Genomic DNA, 22,585 nt, shown 5'->3' with positions numbered 1-22,585 from the left:
GGCGCGTGTCGGGTACCCGCCTCCTGGGAAGAAGGCACGGAGGCGGGTTGGGGGCGGGATGAGTACCCGCCCCCAGATTCTGCCATTTTCCCGGCAGTCCCACCTCTGAACCCGCCTCCCCAGGGCTGGCAAAATCGTACCCGTTAACTCTGTTTCTCTCTCCACAGATGCTGCCTGACCTGTTGAGTATTTCCAGCATTTTCTGTTTTTATGTCATAAAGTATTCCTTTGATGCTATCTGTTTTCTTGGTGCATCTGTATTTGGACAGGAAAAGAAACAGGAAGAATAGAAATCACAGGGCAATGTGGCAAATTGTAGGAAAAAGTCTGCTCACAATCTGGGATCACAAGGTGTGAGCCTATCTATGGCAATGGGACAAAGCAAGTGCAACTGGGCGTGGAATCTAAATCCTGGTGGTTTATTGTACAACCCTAATACGAGCAGAAAATGAGTGACACAGATGGGTTCAGGTCTACGGTCTAAGAGCACAGTGTGGAAGCTGAGATTACATGAAACAAACCTCATTCTAATCATGGGCGAGTGAGTCAGAGAATCCTGTGTCACGCTGACATTCTGCTTCTTTGAACATCAACATTTGCAAAGAGAACAGATGCAAGCATGTGGGGTAAAGTGAAGCAGCAAGTCTGATCCTAGAGAATTCTGAAGCGCCATTTCACAGTGACTCCTCTTAGTAAAAATGTAATCTTGCTTCTTAATCTTGATGGATTTAGGAAACTGAACGCATTTCATACTTTAAATAGCTAGTTAAATAATGAAACAAAATGACTGCATGCATGAATGATTTTTTAATAATTACAGAGGGAGTTTAAAACAATCCACTTGAATTTTGCTTCCCTCTTACTTGTAAAATGATCTAGTACCAAGTATAATGACTTCCATTCACTTTATCCTGATTGAAACCTCTAAAGCTCATTGCAAAGACAGGACTGTATAGCTAAGCCCCCCCACAATGCTAATTATCCTGAGGCTATTTTGCTAAAGCACTGTTCTGAACACTGTAAGCCTCTAATGAACTCATCATTTCTAACATCAAATCTTTTTTTAAAGTTAAAGGTTAGATAGTGTGCTAGATGTTATGTACTCCATGCCTAATAAAAGAATGATTAAGAGTTTTTCCCTATAGTGTCTGTTTACAAAAACCTTATTACTCCACACATTTTACTTGTATGTGTCACTGAATGAGGGGCACTGCACCTGAATTGGCTCAAACTTACTCACATATATTTTGCATGCCATCTTCCTCAGCTCCATGCTCCCAGCTGACCTGATCCACAAATCCCATTGCTGACTATGTCTATGAGAAAATATGCAATGGATTTACCGTGTAACAAGGAATGGATGTACGTAAATATACTGTACCAACCGTAGCTGACAATAGACTAACATCTTTTAGCAAGGAATGAGTTGCGATGTATGAGGCTCCAATAAAACATTGGGCAAAAATTAGCTGGATGGGGGCATCTCGCGGCATGCCCCATTAGTTGGACCTTTCCCCTCAGTTTGGAAATCTGTTGCGCCGCAAATTGCTGGAAGTGCAAGCTGATAAAGAGAGCAACGCAGCATCTGGGACCTTGGTGAACAATGGGTCCAACAGCATATCGTCTTTAGCAATGAAATTTCAGGATTGAGAAAGAAACAGAGGAACCGTGGAAGAGGAACTAGGGTGAAATAGAGTCAAATCAGTTAGAGAAAGAGAAATAAAAAGAGAGAAAGAAAGATTGGATTAAGAGAGAGAGAAAAAGAGTCAGAAAGAAAAAGAAAAAAATTAATCAGCAAATTCTGGTCCATTATTCTATTTTGCATGCACAATAAAGCTAGATGGATTATAATCAAGATTCCGTCATCAGTGAGTCCACTCAATAATAAGATAAATGTTATTACAGGATACTGAACAGCATAATTTCTATAATTAATCAAATGTGTCATAGACAACAGTAGGCGTCTTGACACTAGAGAGCATTCAAACACTGCTCACATACTTTACATTTATGATCAGCACCTCAGCCTGTTGTAGGAGGCAAGTTAAACTCTGGTTCAGAGAGCTGGCAGATATGGAACCTGTTCACCCCTCCTGGGAAGCTGGGCCACAGAAAAATCGCTGGCACAGATGACCATGGAGAAGTCCATCGTCAGCTGCAAGCAGAGGCAGTGATGAAAGGAGGAAGTGGTAAAAGAGAAGAAAAGAATACTAATGGATATTATATAACTAAAAAGTAGGGCCTTAATTCAGAAGAGAGCATCAGCCTATCTCCCTGCAGTAAAGCTGCAGAGGAGCTGATTGTCTCGGGTGTTTAATGCAAAGGTCATTCTGTTACAAAGAATTCCAGGAATCTATGCAACACGAGCTACCTGGTGGGTGTCATGATCAGACAGGGCTTGAGTGTCAACAGCAATAACTAGAGTTTAATTAATGGCCTGGAAACAAGTAGGCCATGCAGTAGGCCAGGCTTTATTAACAACACCTAAAATGGAAACTTCTGAAATGGCTCCATAAAATATTCCGGCCATAAACGTCAAGATATTTTTCCCTTTGGCTATTAATCTTCCCCATCACTTAGCACAAAATGAAACTGCTTCCAATTATTTCACACATTAAGTAATTATATCGGAAACTTCTAGAATGCTGATTACTAGAAACCTCGAGAATAAATACCAGTAGAAATATTAGTTGAAATTCCAGACTCTGGTTGTTATGTTTAAATCGGGCTGTTAATTGCACACTTTTAGAGGACACGTGGAATGTTTTATGAAGATTTACAGTTGTTCTAAGGCATGTTTAGCTGGAGCTGCATGGGGTTGTGACGTATTAGTGCAATGAGAAACAGTCATGTAGAGTTGCATGAGTTTAGGCTCAGCAACCTACATAAGTCCCATGGTTTCCAGTTTTTCCATCAAGGAAGAGCAGCAAGCAGAGCCGTGTCAGTTCGCCCAGGGACAGGAGGAATATCGGCAGTGCTGTTACTTCCAGCAGTCACTTCATAAAATGTGGGATCGAATCGCACCTCCCATTTCGGTCAATGAATGGTGCACAGGGTGGAGTGCAAGATAAGCAAGCAGAAAAGGTTAGCTGTCAAGTGAGCTCATGTTCTTATGAATGTGATGTGCAGTTGGGTTTAAATTAAAAATAATGAATAAGTTCTGCCTGGATGTTTTCTGTAGTTGTGTTACGGTTGATTTAATGCGGAGGTATTTCTATGCTGGGTAACAGATGGAGTTTGCAGTGTTGTCCCATACAAAACATATGCATAATGAGATATTTGTCAGGTCAAATCTATTTCTTTATTCAAATATTATGCTACAAAATATTTCAGTATGGTGGCTGAGGTTTTTAAATATTTCAGTGAAAAATTAAAATGCCCTATTTTCTGAGTGGACCAGCTAAAAAATAACATGCGTGTATGTGTGGGTGGGGGTTGAGTGATGTGTGTGCATATGTGAGGGGGTTGTGTGTGTGTTTGTGTGTGGGGGTGTATGTGTGTATGTATATGGGGAGGTGTATGGGGTGTGTGTGGATGTGGGGGCGGTGTATGTATGTGTGTGCGGGGGGTGTATGGGCTGAATTTTACCGGCGCTCAGAGTGTGGGTTTGGAGACGGGTCCGCTGTCAAAATCACAAAGATTGACAGCGGGTCAGTATCCCGCTGTAAACCCGTCTCCTGGTCAGTTTCCCCAAGTGTCAGGTCTGTCACCCCTGAACAGACCCGACACCAAGCGGCGGGTCAGCCAATTTAGATTGTTAGAAGCTTATTAAAAGGTAGTTAAGAACCATTTTCCCCATGTACTTATATTTTACCAGGTTTTCAACGAGGTTCCCAGAGAGCGGCTATCACATCAGGTAAGTAAGTTGGGTTCTCAAAGACTGTGGATTGCTGTGAATAGGTGAAAGCTGCAAAAGTGGTATAAAACCTACCATTTCACAGCTGTTCACTTCCCAATCTTAGAAGCTGGAACATTAATGATTTGGAATCCACTTTTGAGCTTTATGCACTTTTGAAGTGTTTGGAGTAATCTCTCTATCCACTGTCACCTCCTTGGAACAACCTATCTCAACATTGACAGATTACTTCTGTCACCTCAACCTCACCTGCCATCTATTCCATCAGCATCGATGCCCTTCAAAAAATCTCACCTTGGTCCTCAGAATCCCAATATGATCAGCCCCAACACCAGCATCACCCGGCACACCAGCAGCACTAACATCCACACCAGCCTTCTCCGCAATCAGCTGATGCTGCACTGGACACAGGGCATCATCACACGTGCACATTGCTGCCCGGGACGCCAGCAATGGACTCGCCATGTCTAGATTTGCTTCACTTAACACTGTACACCCTGGCTGCCACATGATGCGCCAGGTTGGCACCACCTCACACCAGCACCATACAGCATCCCTACAATGTCCAAACAATTCCTTTCACGCACAGCACAATGGGGGGGGGGGGATGTTATGTCTCACCATTCACTTGAACTCACTAAGACACTTTCAAAGGTGCACACAGATCTGTCCAAGAAGGCAAAGTGGTGACAATAAGGATTTCAATGCTTGACAACACATTCACAGAAAGTTTACACAAAGATTGGCTAAAACACCCAAGTGCCTACCCTTGTGTGTTATTAGTTGGTATGATTGGACTAGGATGAGTGTGAGTGTAAGGGGTGGCTAGTGAGATGGGGAAGTGATAATGTAGATAGAGAGGGATGGGTGGAGGTGCAAGGTAAGTTGATGTGAGTAAGGATGTGCAAGAGTAGGGTAGGGAAGGCAGAGTGATGGGGATGTGATGAGCGGCACAGCAGGATGAGGTTGAGTGTGGCTTTGCAGAAACGTTTCATGATTTACTGAGATCATTGAAAGGTTTGAGTCACTGCAGCCTGGTCCTCCTGACCACATCTCTGCTTGTGTCCTCCTGTGAAATGTGCTACCAGGCTGCATTGGTCTCCTGGGGAGGTCTCTTCCGCCCATGAGAAGGGAAGAGAACCTCCCTGCATGCTGTGACTCCCTCCGTAAGCATATGGAGGGAGTCATGGGAGAGCCTGGGTGCAGCCGTGCACATATGTACAGTGCTTGTCAGTGTTTGCAGCACCTCAATGCTGTAGAACACTGACAGCAGAACTGTCAAAATCAATGTGGACATGGTCCCTTTAAGGCAACCGGCTGATGAAGCGTCATCAAATGACGTCACCAGACCCGCTTACTTCAATTGGCCGGCAAACACCCTGGGCGGGCTTAACAAGCCCAATCAGGGGAAAATCATTTTGAACAGTGGTCTGGAGACACCAGCGGGATCGGGACCCGCCACCGACGTCACCCGCCACCGACGTCGCCCGTCACGGACCCTCCGAGGTTGGTAAAATCTAGCCCTATATGTGTGTGTGAGTGTGCATGTGTGTCTGGTTACTGTGTGTAGGGTGTGTGTGTGGGGGGTGAGTGAGGTGTGTGTGTGCATGGGGTGTGTGTGTGTGTGGGGTGTGGGGTGTGGGTGTGTGTGGGGTTTGTGTGGGTGTGTGTGGGGTTTGTGTGGGTGAAACATAGAAACATAGAAGATAGGAGCAGGAGTAGGCCATTCGGCCCCTTGAGCCTGCTCCGCCATTTAATGACATCATGGCTGATCATTCAAATTCAGTACCCTGTCCCTGCTTTCTCCCCAAATCCCTTGATCCCATTAGCCTCAAGAAATATATCCAACTCCTTCTTGAATATATTTAATGAATTGGCCTCAACTGCCCTGTGTGGTAGAGAATTCCACAGGTTCACCACTCTCTGGGTAAAGAAATTCCTCCTCATCTCAGTCCTAAATGGCTTACCCCTTATCCTTAGACTGTGACCACTGGTTCTGGACTCCCCCGCCATCGGGAACATCCTTCCTGCATCTAGTCTGTCTAGTCCTGTTAGAATTTTATGTTTCAATCAGATCCCCTCTCATTCTTCTAAACTCTAGTGAATATAAGCCTAATCGACCCAATCTCTCCTCATACGTCATTCCTGCCATCCCAGGTATCAGTCTGGTGAATCTTCGCTGCACTCTCTCCATGGCAAGAACATCCTTCCTCAGATAAGGCGACCAAAATTGCACACAATACTCAAGGTGTGGTCTCACCAAGGCCCTGTACAAGACATCCTTGCTCCTGTACTCAAATCCTATCGCTATGAAGGCCAACATACCACTTGCCTTCTTAACCGCCTGCTGCACCTGCATGCTTACCTTCAGCGACTGGTACACAAGGACACACAGATCTCGTTGCACTTCCCCTTTAGCCAATCTATTGCCATTCAGATAATAACCTGTCTTCCTGTTTTTCCCACCAAAGTGGATAACCTCACATTTATCCACATTATACTGCATTTGTCAAGCATCTGCCCAATCACCAAACCTGCCCAAACCGTACTGGAGTTTCTCGGCATCCTCCTCACAGCACACATGCCCACCCAGCTTTGTGTCGTCTGCAAACTTGGAGATATTACATCTAGTTCCATCATCTAGATCATTTATATATATTGTGAATAGCTGGGGTCCTAGCACCGATCCCTGCGGTACCCCACTAGTCACTGACTGCCACTCGGAAAAAGACCCGTTTATTCCAACTCTTTGCTTCCTGTCTGCCAACCAGTTCTCTATCCAAGAGAGTACCTTACCCCAAATCCCATGTGCTTTAACTTTACACGCTAATATCTTATGCGGGACCTTATCGAAAGCCTTCTGAAAGTCTAAATACACCACATCCACTGGTTCTCCCTTATCTATTCTACCAGTTACATCCTCAAAAAATTCCAGTAGATTAGTCAAGCAGGATTTACCTTTTGTAAATCCATGTTGACTTTGTCCAATCCTGTCACTGTTTTCCAAGTGCGCTGCTATTACATCTTTTATAATGGACTCTAGCATTTTTCCCACTACCGATGTCAGGCTTACTGGTCTATAATTCCCCATTTTCTCTCTACCACCCTTTTTAAAATCGGGGTTACATTAGCTATCCTCCAATCCATGGGAAATGTTCCAGAATCTATAGAATTTTGGAAGATGACCAGCAATGCATCCAATATTTCTAGGGCCACTTCCTTAAGTACCTTAGGATGTAGATTATCAGGCCCTGAGGATTTATCGGCCTTCAATCCCGTCAATTTCCCTAACACTATTTCCCTACAAATACTGATTTCATTCAATTCCTCCCTCTCATTAGACCCTATGTTCCCCGACATCTCTGGGAGGTTATTTGTGTCCACCTTTGTGAAGACAGAACCAAAGTATGTATTTAATTGGTCTGCCATTTCTTTGTTCCCCATTATAAATTCCCCTGATTTTGACTGCAAGGGACCTACGCTTGACTTCACCAATATTTTTCTCTTCACATATCTATAGAAGCTTTTACAGTCAGTTTTTATGTTCCCTGAAAGCTTACTCTCATAATCTATTTTCCCCCTCTTAATTAATCATTTTGTCCTCCTTTGCTGAATCCTAAATTGCTCCCAATCCTCAGGTTTGCTGCTTTTTCTGGCCAACTTATATGTCCTCTCCTTGGATCTTATGCTATCCCTAATTTCCCTTGTTAGCCACGGTTGAGTCACCTTTTTTGTTTTATTTTTATGCCAAACAGTGATGAACAAATTCTGTAGTTCAGCCATGTAATCTTTAAATGTTTGCCATTGCCTATCCATTGTCAACCCTTTAAGTAACGTTCCCCAATCCATCCTAGCCAACTTGTGCCTCATACCATCGTAGTTTCCTTTATTTAAATTCAGGACCCTAGCCTCTGAGTCAACTACTTCACTCTCCATTTTAATGAAGAATATTATGATCGCTCCTCCCCAAGGGGCCTCACACAACAAGATTGCTAATTAATCCTTTCTCATTACATAATACCCAGTCTAAGCCGGCCTGATCTCTAGTTCCTCGACATATTGGTCCAGGAAACCATCCCGTATACACTCTAGGAATTCCTCCTCCTGTTACTAATTTGGTTAGCCCAATCTATATGTAGATTAAAGTCACCCATGATAACTGCTGTGCCCTTATTGCATGCATCTCTAATTTCCCATTTAATACCATCCCCAACCTCTGCATTACTGTTTGGGGGTCTGTATATAACTCCCACTAACGTTTTCTGCCCCTTGGTATTTCTCAGCTCTGCCCATACAGATTCCACATCATCAGAGCTAATATCCTTCCTTACTATTGTGTTAATCTCCTCTTTAACCAGCAATTCTACCCCACCTCATTTTCCTTTTTTCCTGTCCTTCCTGAATAGTGAATACCCCTGGATGTTGAATTCCCAGTCTTGGTCACCCTGGAGCCATGTCTTCGTAATCCCAATTATATCATATCTGTTTACATCTATTTGCGCAGCTAATTCATCCACTTTATTATGAATGCTCCTCACATTAAGACACAAAGCCTTCAGGCTTGATTTTTTAACACTCTTAGTCCTTTTTAGAATTCTTATTTACTGTGGCACTGTTTGATTTACACCCTTGATTTCTCTGCCTTCCACTTTTGCTTTTCTCCTTCCTGTCTTTTGTTTCTATCCTTGCTTCCCTTTCCTCTGTCTCCTTGCACAGGTTCCCAATCCCCTGCCATTTTAGTTTAAACGCTCCCCAACAGCACTAGCAAACACTCCCCCTCGGACATCGGTCCCGGTCCCGCCCAGGTGCAAACCGTCCAGTTTGTACTGGTCCCACCTCCCCCAGGACCAGTTCCAATGTCCCAGGAATTTGAATCCCTCCACCTTGCACCATTCGTCTAGCCATGTATTCATCTGAAATATCCTTCTATTTCTATTCTGACTAGCACGTGGCACTGGTAGCAATCCTGAGATTACTACCTTTGAGGGCCTATTTTTTAATTTACCTCCTAATTCCCTATATTCAGCTTTTACGACCTCATCCTGTTTTTTACCGATATCGTTGGTACCTATATGCACCATGACAACTGGCTGTTCACCCTCCCCCTCCAGAATGCCCTTCAGCTGCTCCGAGACATCCTTGACCCTTGCACCAGGGAGGCAACATACCATCCTGGAGTCTCGTTTGCGGCCGCAGAAATGCCTATCTATTCCCCTTACAATAGAATCTCCTATCCTATAGCTCTCCCGTTCTTTTTCCTCCCGTCCTGTGCAGCAGGACCACCCATGGTACCAGGAAGTTGGCTGCTGCTACCTTCCTCCGATAAGCCATCTCCCTCAACAATATCCAAAGTGGTATATATATTTGAAAGGGGGATGGCCACAGGGGACCCCTGCACTACCTGCCTGCACCTACTACTCTGCCTGGTGGTCACCCATTCCCTTCCTGCCTGTGCAGCCTTTACCTGCGGTATGACCAACTCCCTAAACATGCTATCCATGATGTCCTCAGCATCGCAAATGCTCCAGTATGTATCATTCGCAGCTCCAGCGCCGCAATGCGTTCTGTCAGTAGCTGCAGCTGGATACACTTCCCACACACATGGTCGTCAGGGACACAGGAAGTGTCCCTGATTTCCCACATAGCGCAGGAGGAGCATGCCACGGGGCCAAGCTGTCCTGCCATGACTTACCCTTTAATTAATTTAAATCAAATCAATACCACTAATTACACTACAATTAAATGATATACTCAAGGGCCCTTGGTTACTAGCACTCCCCAATATACAACAGAGACCTTAGAAACTATAACCCCAAAAATTAAGACCTTCAAAATTTTATAAACTATTAATCTTAACTATCAAACTATAGAGCAGTATAAATACTCACTTGGCCGTACTCACCCAATCACCTGCTTCCTCTTGCCCGCATCACTTTTTGAATCGTGATGTGGATCCAGAACGCCACCACCGGTCTGTGTGATTGGTAAGCCTCTGTAAAAAAGCCCACGAAATTGAGTTTAAGTACTCGCTGTACCGCCGCTCTCTCCGCTCCCGACACCGGCCTCTGTAAAAAAGCCCGCGAAAGTCAGTTTAAGTATTCATTGTACCGCCACTCTCTCCGCTCCCGATACTGGCCTCTGTAAAAAAAAGTCAGTGAAAGTGAGTTTAAGTACTCACTGTATCGCCGCTTTCTCCGCTCCCAATGTGTGTGGGGTTGTGTGGGTGTGTGTGGGGTTTGTGTGGGTGTGTGTGGGGTTTGTGTAGGTTTGTGTGGGGTTTGTATGGGTGTGTGTCACGGGGCTGTGTGTGGAGGGGTATGTGTGGGGGTGTGTGTGTGGGGGTGTGTGTGTGGGGGGTTGTGGGGGGGTGTGTGGGGGGGTGTGTGGGGGGGTGTCGGAGGAGGGTGTGGGGGAGCGTGTGTGGGGGTGTGGGGGTGTGTGGGGGGGTGTGGGAGGGGGGTGTGGGGGAGCGTGTGTGGGAGGGGGTGTGGGGGTGTGTGTGTGGGGGGGATGTGGGGGGGGTGTGGGGGAGCATGTGTGGGAGGGGGTGTGGGGGGGGGTGTGGGAGGGGGGGTGTGTGGGGGAGTGTGTGCGGGGGTGTGTGTGTGGGGGTGTGTGTGTGGGGGGGGTGGGGGGGTGTGTGGGGGGTGTGGGGGAGCGTGTGTTGGGGGGGTGTGGGGGGGTGTGTGTGGGGGTGTGTGGGGGGTGTGGGGGAGCATGTGTGTGGGGTGTGGGGTGTGTGGGGGGGCTGTGGTGGAGGAGGGTGTTGGGAGGGTGTGGGGGGGTGGTGTGTGTGTTGGGGGTGTGTGTGGGTGGGGGGTGTCGGTGCATGTGTGGGTGGGGGGGCTGGTGTGTGTGTAGATGTCTTGCTGCTGCTCTCAACACAAGGCTGTTCCATTTCTGCCGATTCCTCATCTCCCAGTGCCACAACAACAACAGCTTGTATTTATATAGCGCCTTTAACATAGTAAAACGTCCCAAGGTGCTTCACAAGAGTATTTTAAGACAAAATATTTGACATCGAGCCACATAAGAATAAATTAGGGCAGGTGACCAAAAGTTTGATCAAAGAGGTAGGTTTTAAGGTGCGTCTTAAAGGAGGAAAGAGAGGTACCGAGGCAGACAGGTTTAGGCAGGGAATTCCAGAGCCTATGGCCTAGACAACAGAAGGCACGGCCACCAAAGGTTGAGCGATTATAATCAGGGATCCTCAAGAGGGCAGAATTAGAGGTGCGCAGATATCTCGGGGGTGGGGGTGTGGGGCGTTGTGGGGCTGGAGGAGATTACAGAGATAGGAAGATCAGTGCTCTCAGAAATGGTAATGGCCACTGTGATGGTTAGAGCTGCTTTGGAAGAAGAGGACGATGCATGTAGGAACAGTATTCAAACTATTGCTTGTAAATATGTATGCTGTGGAGTCGGAGATAGCTAACTGCAGACCACATTGTGGGGGACTTACCAAATACAGGTAAAGTGCAATTATTGCACATTGTAGTTTCTGCTTGTAAATGAACAATTTCATAGGCTTTTATTGCCCTGATGCTTAAGGTACATTTATGCTTAGTGATTTACTGCCTCATGGAAGGAGGAACTAAGGTACACTTACCAGACTTCTTAAACTGGTGTGCTTGTTCCAAACACTGGAATGATTTTGAAAATTGTCTTGTACTCTGGACAAGGTACAATTACTTCAGTGTTAAAGCACTGCAAAGATGTCCTTCTAACCTTTGGGTATTGAAATCCAGTTTGGTTCACAAGACTATTGCAGTTGTTGATTCTTTATGGCAATAAATTCAAGTTCTTTCTGTTCTCAGGGGCTAATGCATTACATAACTGCATCTATCATATCTATTCATAAGGAGAATTAACCCCAAGGTAAGAGAGTTGAAATTCTGTATGTTGGGAATTTGGGACTCCAACAGACCCATTAGTCGTAATGAGTGAATAACATAAGTAAATAATGCTGAAGTTTCTGAATTTGGCCCAGTTTCCAGCAAAGTTAGTAAATCATTTTAAATTCATCACAGAGGAGCAGTGATTGTTGCAGTTTAGCATCTTAACAAACAGGAAATACTTTTTCTGAGCAGGTTTTCGGGCAACAAACAGGTGGCCAGCAGTTGAAAATTCTCCCCGCCATCCCCCCCCCCGCCCTCCCCTTGGTGACATAGCGGGTGTGCAATAGACGCCGAACTTTTAATTATTTTGCTTGAAAATAATCATCACTACTCTGGTGCATTAATTTCTGCATTTACTAACACCTGAATGCCATGGCGACCATGTAATACTTTAAAGACACCACAATCGAGTTCACATGTTGTGTTTTTACAAAACCATTAATCATTAATATTTTTATATGCTCATAATATAATGCTGAAGATTGAAGAATTAATATTCACTCCACCTAAGTGCCTGTGTTCATTGCTTTGTTTTCATTCTGTGGCTTTAGTTGCATTTAGTTGCATGCCATTTAGAATTCAGGGAGGATTTGGGGAACGTTTTTGACAGATCCCTTGTGTTTTGCAAATGAAAATGGCTGAACGTCTCCATACAAACAAAACCACTAATGTAACATAAGTAATGATCTGGAGTGCTCTGTGACATGATAAAGAGCATATTAGCAGCAACTAAACATTCCAGATGAGTATTAGTGATTCATAGTAGCAGTCAGGCAAATGCATAAACTTGGAATTATACTGTACGGAAAGATCTCTCCAGCTGAAGTGTAATTTTGTAGTCTGTGCCCTTAATATTTCAGAATAAATGGACTGTAAATGTCAAATTCATGTGTACTGTATATCACAATAGAAAATTATACCTACCAACCAATCTAGCAGGCTTCTAATTCTAAGAACTGGTATTCTAAAGGGGGGGAAATGTGCTGTCTCCACATCACATGGAAACACATCACTTTTCTGCAAAAATTATATTCACGTGAATCACAAGACTCCGATGGATAGATTTAAACATTAACTTTTCCGTTCTCTCCACCTGACCTGCTGACTGTTTCCAGCAGCATCTTTCTCTTTTTGTTTCAGGTTTCCAGCACCTGCAGTCTTTTGCTTTTTAATCAGAGACCTCATTATAGCAGGAGTCAATAACAAAGTGCTTTAATTAACTTTAGAGTACTAATTTCCTGATCCTGCACTCCCAGTGGAAGGCGGCATTCGCAGGGAATTTGGGTTGGAGATAAGGCCCGAAATCTGTATTCCGGTTCCCCAGTCTGCATTACTCCTGTGAGCAGGGCTCCTTGGTGGAGGCACAGGATCATGGACGTACCCCGTCTCTTATTTCAACATAGAACCTCTTTCTCGTACAGCCATGAGTAAATAAGATCCCCATCATACTACTCTAATGTTAAAAGCGCACTTCGGAAATGTGGCACTTTGTCACCGATTAATGCCCGCTTACTAGCCATTCAGACCACCTTTTTGAATTAATCTTTAGAAACATAGAAAGAAACATAGAAAAATAGGAGCAGGAGTAGGCCATTCAGCCCTTTGAACCTGCTACACCATTCAATATGATCATGGCTGATCCTCTATCTCAATACCATATTCCCGTTCACTCCACATACCCCTTGAAGCCTTTTGTGTCTAGAAATCTATCTATCTCCTTCTTAAATATATTCAGTGACTTGGCCTCCACAGCCTTCTGTGGTAGAGAATTCCACAGGTTCACCACCCTCCAAGTGAAGAAATTTCTTCTCATCTCAGTCCCAAATGTCCTATCCCGTATCCTGAGACTGTGACCCCTCGTTCTAGACCCCGCAGCCAGGGGAAACATCCTTCCTGCATCCAGTCTGTCTAGCCCTGTCAGAATTTTATACCTTTCAATGAGATCCCCTTCTAGTTAGAGAGGAAAGATAATGGACCAGAAACACCACTGGAGAGTTTTGAGGGGGCGGATAGGGTGGTGTGAGACTGCCGACCGCAACGTGAACATGGCTCCCTCTGCAGGGTCACAGGCATTACATGGTGTCCCAGTTGTGCTGCATATGGTGTGGGCGGCCACCTTAGATAGGGGCCGGAGAGTCGCTCCAGCACTTTGTCACAGTGTAAGTGGCTGTGCTGCATGATCAATTGTAAAAAAAAAAATTTTTAAGTGTCCCATTTTCAAAATAGGCCATTTTCGGAACTGCAACCGAAACTTCAATAAAGGCATCAAAAAGGCATAAAAGACAAGTCAATGGATAAATGTAATCATGTTATCGTGACGGGTGTAATTTTTTTAATGTTGTTTAAAACCTTCTTTTGGACATTAGTTGGAGATGCTGCTAATAATGTAAATGGTTCCAACAAGTTTCAGATATTTATGCAGAATCTAGACAATCTGCACAGTCATCCACCAAGAGGAATTCTGAGACTATGGATTTGCAACTAAATCAAATAGGACGTACATTAGGAATCAGGTGGGTTGCAAGCTTATGCAGAACAGTGTGTGCTCCATGGAATAACATTAGCACCTCTGGCTAACTGCTAGGAATGACCATTTTTATTCGATTTACTTTTGATTTTCACTTTCTGGCGCGCGTCATGCTCACTTCCTTGCAGCTGCAGAAGATAAGAAAATGTGACAGGGCCACAGAGCTTTGTACAATGGACTGACGACTGCCACGCTCCTCAATACATTCAGAGCTTGAGCATAATGTACAAAGTTTTTCTATGAATTGTCTCCTCTTTCAGAGTTATTCCAGAAGTGAGACACCACATGTAGATATGTATGCAAGGTATTGAGATGTACATTATGAATCGTGGAAACACTGGGCTGGATTTTCTGAATGGAGACGTGCTGGAGGCGGGACTGCTACTTGCCAGGTCTCAATCCCGCCTCCATCATCTTCTGGCCAACCAGCAGGATTTTCCCCTGATTGGCCTTATTAAGCCCGCCCTGCGGGCTCAGCAGGCCAATTAGGGGGAAGTCACTGACAGAGCACGTCAACGTATGACGTGCCATCTGTCAAGATTTCTTGAAAGAAGAAATGTCAATGTTTGACAGCTTTGTGAAGCTGTCAAACACTGACATTCTGGATAGTTTGATGAGCCCTTGTGTTCAGGACTCATCAAACCTTTCTACTTTGTAGAAGTCAAATGACTGTTGGTTCGGAGGATCCAACAGCCAGTCTGTGAAATCTACAATGAAGATGTCGGGACTCCGGACCCAGAGCAGCTGAAGGCTATAGGCAGCAATAAAGGTAAGTGAACATTTTCTAACACTTTACACTCATCTCACATACTTACCACTCCACACTTGCACCCATCACTCACCTCTACATTGCACTTTAAGACCCCTCCGACCACCGCAGATCTCCTACGTGACTCCTCCACCCTGGCGGGATTCTCCGGGGTCAGGGAAACCTGCACTTGAAAAGGTAAAATGGGACTAATCCTTTTTTCTGCCTGTTAACTGCCTGTTAACAGGCAGTTAAAAGGACTTAATCCTTTTCGCGCCTCCTGGAGATTGGACCCGGGTCAGGACGGCTTCCTGCCTCCTGGCAAAAGGGCATGGAGGCGGGGATGAGGGCAGGGTTGCCAGCTGTCCCCACTTTCTGCAACTTTACCGGCAGTCCCGCCTCCATACCCGCCTCCTCGGGGCTGGAAAAATCCAGTCCAAGGTCCCAGAAAATCTGTGGAGTGGTACATCTTGACTGAAGTGCCTGTGTGCACCTGCCCTGGAGCTCCCCCTCTGACCCTGCCAAAGTTCACAGGGACGGGGAGAGAGGCCATGATTTAAATGCCTTAGGTGGGCTAGAGGCATAGCTGCAGCACCTTGCTCTGTGAAAGAGACTGAAAAATCCAGCTGCAGGCCCTCCCCCCCCCGACCCCCATTCATCCCCGTGCCAACCTGGAGACTATTTGTAGTTGACCCTGTGACTCCCTTTGTAACAAAGGCACGGTGAAATCATTATATTTTTAAAAAATCTTCGGAGTTCCAGGCCATGATCCCGGCGTACCTGAGCTGACCATACGCTGGGTACCAAAAACGCAGTGTGCCAGAACTTTGATATTTGTTGTCCTCAACCCAGGCGGCCATGTCTGTATCAGCTGTGGCTCTGTTGGGAGCTCACTCACCTCTGAGTCAGAAGCCAGGGACTTGAGTACAAACATCTAGGCTGACACTACTGAGGGAGTGCTGCATTGTCAGAGGTGCCATCTTTCAGATGAGACGTTAAGTGTGGTGTCTCACTTCTGGAATAACTCTGAAACTTTCTGCCCTCTCAGGTGAACGTAAAAGATCCCATGGCATTATTTCGAAGAAGAGCATAGCAGTTCTCCTCACTGTCCTGGCCAATAATTATTCCTCAACCAACATTGCTAAAAATAAATTATCTGGTCATTTATCTCATTGCTGTTTGTGGGGCCTTGCTGTGCACAAATTGTCTGCTGTGTTTCCTACATTACAACAGTGACTACACTTCAAAAAGTACTTTATTGGCTATAAAGCATTTTGGGACGTCCTGAGGTTATGAAAGGCGCTATATAAATGCAAGTTCTTTCTTTCCTGGCCTAGTTTCTAGCTATTCCAGCAAAGTTATGGTGGGATTTTCAGGACCTATGAAGATAAAATTAGGCAAATCTGGCATTGAAAGCAAATGTTGCAGCCCAACAAAGTCAGTTGAAAAGCACTCTTTCAGTCTCTAAGCAAAAGCATGCTAGCTTCAACCATTAGCAGTGTCCGTCCAGCTTGATAAACCACAAGAGAACTCAACTACTTGCCACTGTTGAAGTGCATGATAAGGAAACCGCAGGGACAGTGAATGTGAAGCAAAGTACGATTGTCTTAGTGCCAGGATGCTGTGCTGTATCTGGATTACTGGCCTGCAGATATGCCTCCTGATCAAGGAGAGGAACAAGTGGAATCCCTGTGTAGAAGGTTTGAGTGTGTTCCACAAAGATAAAATCTATGGCCTAGAAATTCAATTGCCCCTAAAAACAGGTGCAGGAATCGCGAGGCACGATCAACCCATGCCCGTTCAAAGTGCAGGCAACACGTGAACTTTGTGTTGCCTGCTGATTAGCATGATTACGGCATTCAGCCCAGCACTGAACACATTGTTGAATGGCTGAACACTCAGCAGAGGGCCCAAATTTGTGCGAGGCTAGCACCAATTAAAGCTAGCCTGCACTTCTTATAGGCAGTCTGCACCTCTTAAAGGAGAGGTGCATTCTGCCTGCAGCAGCTCATTCAACAGGCTGGGGAAGAGAGCGAGAAAAAGGGGTGGAAATGATGTTGCAAAAGGGGAGAGAGTGTGCACCAAGGTTCTTTGATGCAGCACTGGAGACCTTGGTGCAGGAGATCAACTCAAGGAGGGAGGTCCTGTTTCCATAGAGGACAGGAGGCCCTCCAGGTAAATGTCTAAAATCCAATGGGAGCAGCTAGCCGCTGTGGTGAATGCCAACAGTATACCCCGAGGACCTGGTCACAGTACAGGAAGAAGTTTAATGACGAGTGGTTACGGTCAGTGAATTCATCCTCAAATCCCATATTCACCATCTGCACCACTAGCCTCACAAAATGCTCAATCCACCACACCCTCATTACTCACCTACCAACAATCTCTACCAAACACGACTCATATCTCACGTTCATAGCTTCACCTCATCCTCACTTCCTACTGCTGCAAGCCTCACACCCACATCTCACAGCTTCCCACACTGTCAGCTAGACCACCATGACAGGCATATCACCCAAACACATTGCACCACACTCACTGACACACTTCCCTTTCTCTTGCAGGTAAAGGTGGCTCACAGCCGGCGCCAGCAGAACCTAACTGGCGGGGGTCAGGCGCGCCTGCATAGCCTGACCCCCATGGGGGAGACGGTGCTGGCCATTATTGGGAGGGGCGTCGCTGAGCCCGTGACGGCAGGACTAAAAGAACACAAGATGCCAGTGTCCTCATACGTTATCCTCCTTCTCACATCCAACTTCCCCCTCATCCCACAATCACTTCTGATTTACACGCTGCACATGGTGTAAGCATGCACCTCTTGCTTTTACCCCATTCCCTCACCACAACCTTACCCTTGTGCCTTTCTGCTTTCAGATAGCCAAGAACTGCCACCTGGCCAGGCACGGATAGAGGAGCACAAAATAGAACAACATCAAGGCACTGATGATGAAGATACAGCACCATTAGTCGATTTCACACTCGCAGCCATCAGCTCAGATACTGACACTCGATGTAGTTTAGAGGATAGGTTAACGGCAGTTTCTGCACGTGGTGAGACACCGGGCACGAGTGGCCTGAAATCAAGGCAGGGGGAAAGGGTAGCGCAGGTGCCAGCTCCCCAGAGGGCGAGGTTGCACACAAGTTCTGCTGCAGAGGACTCAGATGAGGACTTCATCTGTAGGGGCAGCCTAGAGAAGAAGGCTGATGGGTACGTGCAATGAAATGCTTGGTGCATTGGCAGGCTTGCCAGAAAGCCCAAGTGCAATGTCAAGGAGCATGGAGGAGTCCGGCATCAACCTTGCGCAGGGCTTTGCGCAGAGCTTGGAGCCCATGATCTCCAGCATGGTAGTGATGGCCAACTCCATTAGAACACTTGTGGGCCCAACCATCATGCAGCGTCTGACAGCTGATGGCTCAGCTTCCACAAGCAGAACTCACCCAGCATCTGAGTGCTGTAGAGGAAGCTCAGACTTCTGTCATGCAAGCTCAGACTGCTGCCATCATGGCTGCGTTTTTTTAAAATTTATTTGTTTATGGGATGTGGGCATCGCTGGCAAGGCCAGCATTTATTGCCCATTCCTAATTGCCCTTGGTGGTGGTGAGCCGCCTTCTTGAACCGCTGTTGTCCCTGTGGTAAAGGTACTCCCACAGCGCTGTTAGGTAGGGAGAGCCAGGATTTTGACCCAGCGACGATGAAGGATCGGCGATATACTTCTAAGTCAGGATGGTGTGTGACTTGAAAGGGAACTTGGAGGTGGTGGCATTCCCACGTGCCTGCTGCCTTGTCCTTCTAGGTGGAAGAGGTCGCGGGTTTGGGTGCTGCTGCCGAAGAAGCCTTGGCGAGTTACTACAGTGTATCTTGTAGATGGTACACACTGCAGCCACGGTATGCCGGTGGTGGAGGGAGTGAATGTTTATGGTGGTGGATGGGGTGTCAATCAAGCGGGCTGCTTTGTCCTGGATGATGTCGAGCTTTTTGAGTGTTGTTGGAGCTGCATTCATCCAGGCCATCACACTCCTTACTTGTGCCTTGTAGATGGTGGGAAGGCTTTGGGGAGTCATGAGGTGAGACACTCGCCTCTGACCTGCTCTTGTTACCACAGTATTTATGTGGCTGGTCCAATTAAGATTCTGGTCAATGGTGACCCCCAGGATGTTGAGGTTGGGGGATTCGGCGATGGTAATGCCGTTGAATGTCAAAGGGAGGTGGTTAGACTGTCGCTTGTTGGAGATCGTCATCGCCTGGCACGTCTGTGGCATGAATGTTACCTGCCACTTATCTGCCCAAGTCTGAACGTCGTCCAGGTCTTGTTGCATGTGGGCATGGATTGCTTCATTGTCTGAGGAGTTGTGAATGGCACTGAACACTGTGCAGTCATCAGCGAACATCCCCATTTCTGACCTTATGTTGGAGGGAAGATCATTGATGAAGCAACTGAAGATGGCTGGGCTTAGGACACTGCCCTGAGGAACTCCTGCAGCGATGTCCTGGGGCTGTGATGATTGACCTTCAACCACCACAACCATCTTCCTTTGTGCTAGGTATGACTCCAGCCAGTGGAGAGTTTTCCCCTCGATTCCCATTGACTTAAGTTTTACTAGGGCTCCTTGATGCCACACTTGGCCAAATGCTGCCTTGATGTCTAGGGCAGTCACTCTCACCACACCTCTGGAATTCAGCTCCTTTGTCCATGTTTGGGCCAAGGCTGTAATGAGGTTGGGAGCCGAGTGGTCTTGGCGGAACCCAAACTGGGCATCAGTGAGCAGGTTATTGGTGAGTAAGTGCCACTTGATAGCACTGTTGATGACACCTTCCATCACTTTGCTAATAATTGAGAGTAGACTGATGGGACAGTAATTGGCCAGATGGATTTGTCCTGCCTTTTGTGGACAGGACATACCTGGGCAGTTTTCCACATTGTCAGATAGATGCCAGTGTTGTAGCTGTACTGGAACAGCTTGGCTAGATGCGCGGCTAGTTCTGGAGCACAAGTCTTCAGCATGATAGCCAGGATGTTGTCGGGGCCCATAGCCTTTTCTGTATCCAGTGCACTCAGCCATTTCTTGAAATCACGTGGAGTGAATTGAATTGGCTTAAGACTGGTTTCTGTGATGGTGGGGACCTCAGGAGGAAGCCGATATGGATCATCCACTCAGTTCTTCTGGCAGGAGATGGTTGCAGTGCTTCAGCCTTGTCTTTTGCAATCACGTGCTGGGCTCCACCATCATTGGAGATGGGGATATTCATGGAGCTGTGAAGGAATAAGCCATATAACCTATTCAGAAAAATACACCATTCTATGAAAGAAGTCTGGCCTTATTAAAACATGACAAAGTGGGTCTGAAAATCTAGAAACCTAACTATGAAAAAGCTGTGATAGCATTCTGGCTATTCAGATAAGCTAAGTTGTTGACACTGAATCAATAACTTTATTGAAACAGAAGGTTAAAGGCTCCTGATAGTCTGAACCTTTGGGAACAAGACAATAGTACACCCTGTATAAGATGTTCTAATGTACACCTCGTAAAGAAGCACATAAAAGTAACAAACATCTGCCTTCATAAAAATGTTACCAAGTAAAGCGCACCTGCTGTTACACCATTTTTTATGATAAACTTAGAACACCTAGAGGAGAGACATGGTTCTGTAGTGCTATCAGCTGAGGTGACTAAGAATTGCAGGGGTCAGCAGAAAAATGACTAGAGATAATTAGCTTACATCAGCAGAAAACCTTAAAGGAAATACCACTGGAAAAGGGTATAAATATTGAACTCTCAAATGGGATAGTAGACTCGCTTAAAGGGGCAAAGTGATTCTCGGCTTCGGAGCCAGCTCTGTAAGTCTCCAACTCTTTGTACCTCGGGGCTCAAAGGTACTGTACTTGATTTTGGTGGATATCCTGAATAAAACTAAGAACTGTAAAACTGTAGTGAAGTTAAGATTTGAGAGTAGGTTCTCTGCTAATAGAATTGTAAGCTTTCTTTTTTTGGAACAGTTAATGTTGCAATTGACTCACCAACTGTAAATTATATGTTGGTTCTTTAATAAATCTATATATTTTTGGAATTGTCTCACATAGTACTTCTGTATCAAACTCGCAAACACAATCTCTGTACACTCTTTGGTGAGGAGTTGCAGAATTCTGGGGGAGTTTTCCGGACCCTCATAATATTCGGAACATTACAGTCTAGCTAAACTTATTAAAAGTGCTATCTGGAGGACGGTAACATTTTCAGGTTGTTCCTTTCCTTTAGGGAGAGATAGTCTGGACCTTTAGATCCAATTAAGCGTCTTTAGGATTCGGCTACCTCAAACTTTAGTTGAAAGTGAACGTCTGAGGAATACGCCTGATCCGGGGTAGCCCTAAAGGGGTTAGGACTAGTAATTATCCCTTCAGAGCCTCCTCCTCCCATTAGTTGTTTAATGGTCCAGTGTGGAAAGGGGCTTGCGGAGTGTCACTGCAGTCCAGCAATCTGCCCTCCAACAGATTGCTAGGAATGCTGAGGTGCCGCCCCGGGGGTGTGGCAGTGGCTCCGTGGAGCATGAACCTCCTGTCCTCTCTCTCAGGAAGACAGCATTCATCCTCCCACCACTGCCACTCTGCCAGTGCCTTTGCTGTTGCCTCTCAGCCAGCCAGTCCAGACTGCTGCTGCCAATGCCGAAGTGGTGCAGTCCGCAGCCGGGCCTTCCTGGCCCAGAACTGCTCAAGGTCATCCTGCAAGGCCATCTGCAGTCTCCCCCACTGAATGTCAGCAGCCTTTCACCAGCCATGCTGCAGCCACTGGGGTAGCACTTTGTAGGAGCACTTGGACAGACAAAGGCACACTGAAGACACTAAGGGAATGCACAAGGGTGATTAGTTGACTTTGTTATGTAACATTGAATGGATTGATGTATAAAGTTGGATTGGAATCTTTCTTTTCTGGTGGCATTTATTTCAACATTGTGGTCAAGAGGATGCGGTGATGGTAAGTAACAGAGTGAAGGGAAGGTGTGCGTCTATTGTTGAATGGCAAATTGGGATTGCATTCACTGATAACACAGTTGGATGAGTCGATCACGGGCAGTAAGGTACTGTTTGGGTTGCCTCATCCCTTCTGCTTCCTCCTCTTCCATTTCCTCCTCCTCTTCCTCTTCCTCCTCCTCTTCCCCTTCCTCCTCCCCCTCATCCTCCTCCTCCTCAGCTGGTCTCTGTATGCCTAGTGGCAAGGGCTGTGCCCTCATTATGGCGGGGTTGTGGAGCATGCAGCAGACCACAGCAAATCTTGAGATGTGCTCTGGTGAGTACTGCAGGGCTCCTCCAGAATGGTCCAGGCAATAGAAACGTTGTTTAAGCATGGCTTTCGTTACAGGTGTTGCCTGCTCCAGCTTGAAAAATCCCGAGACGAATAAATTCAGGGCCACGGTCACTTTCACAGCCACTGGCAGCGCTGTCCTTGCCCTGGTGTGAGGCTGCCGGTCTGATTGCAAGAGGTGGCGGAGTTATGTGAGCACCTTCTTCATAAAGCACAGATGCCTCTCACACACCTCCTGGCTCAGGCTGAGTTAAGAGAATTGT

At 46.1% G+C, this 22,585-nt stretch overlaps 1 long non-coding RNA gene across 1 annotated transcript in view; it reads left to right on the top strand.

Moving 5' to 3' along the window:
* Positions 1–2,850: 2,850 nt before the first annotated feature.
* LOC147112900 (uncharacterized) overlaps positions 2,851–22,585 on the top strand; it is an 83,265-nt gene continuing 63,530 nt past the window's right edge. Inside the window, exons 1-2 of the long non-coding RNA XR_015079450.1 lie at positions 2,851–3,084; positions 11,671–11,731. This is a non-coding gene — a long non-coding RNA (uncharacterized LOC147112900). The remainder of the gene's footprint in view (positions 3,085–11,670; positions 11,732–22,585) is intronic.

This window comes from Somniosus microcephalus, chromosome 9, assembly GCF_052327205.1.
Source record: "Somniosus microcephalus isolate GS21.2 chromosome 9, FLI_Smic_1.0, whole genome shotgun sequence".
Classification (NCBI taxonomy): domain Eukaryota; kingdom Metazoa; phylum Chordata; class Chondrichthyes; order Squaliformes; family Somniosidae; genus Somniosus; species Somniosus microcephalus.
The sequence above is the reverse complement of the archived record's forward strand: the minus strand, read 5'-3'. Positions and strand labels throughout refer to the sequence as shown.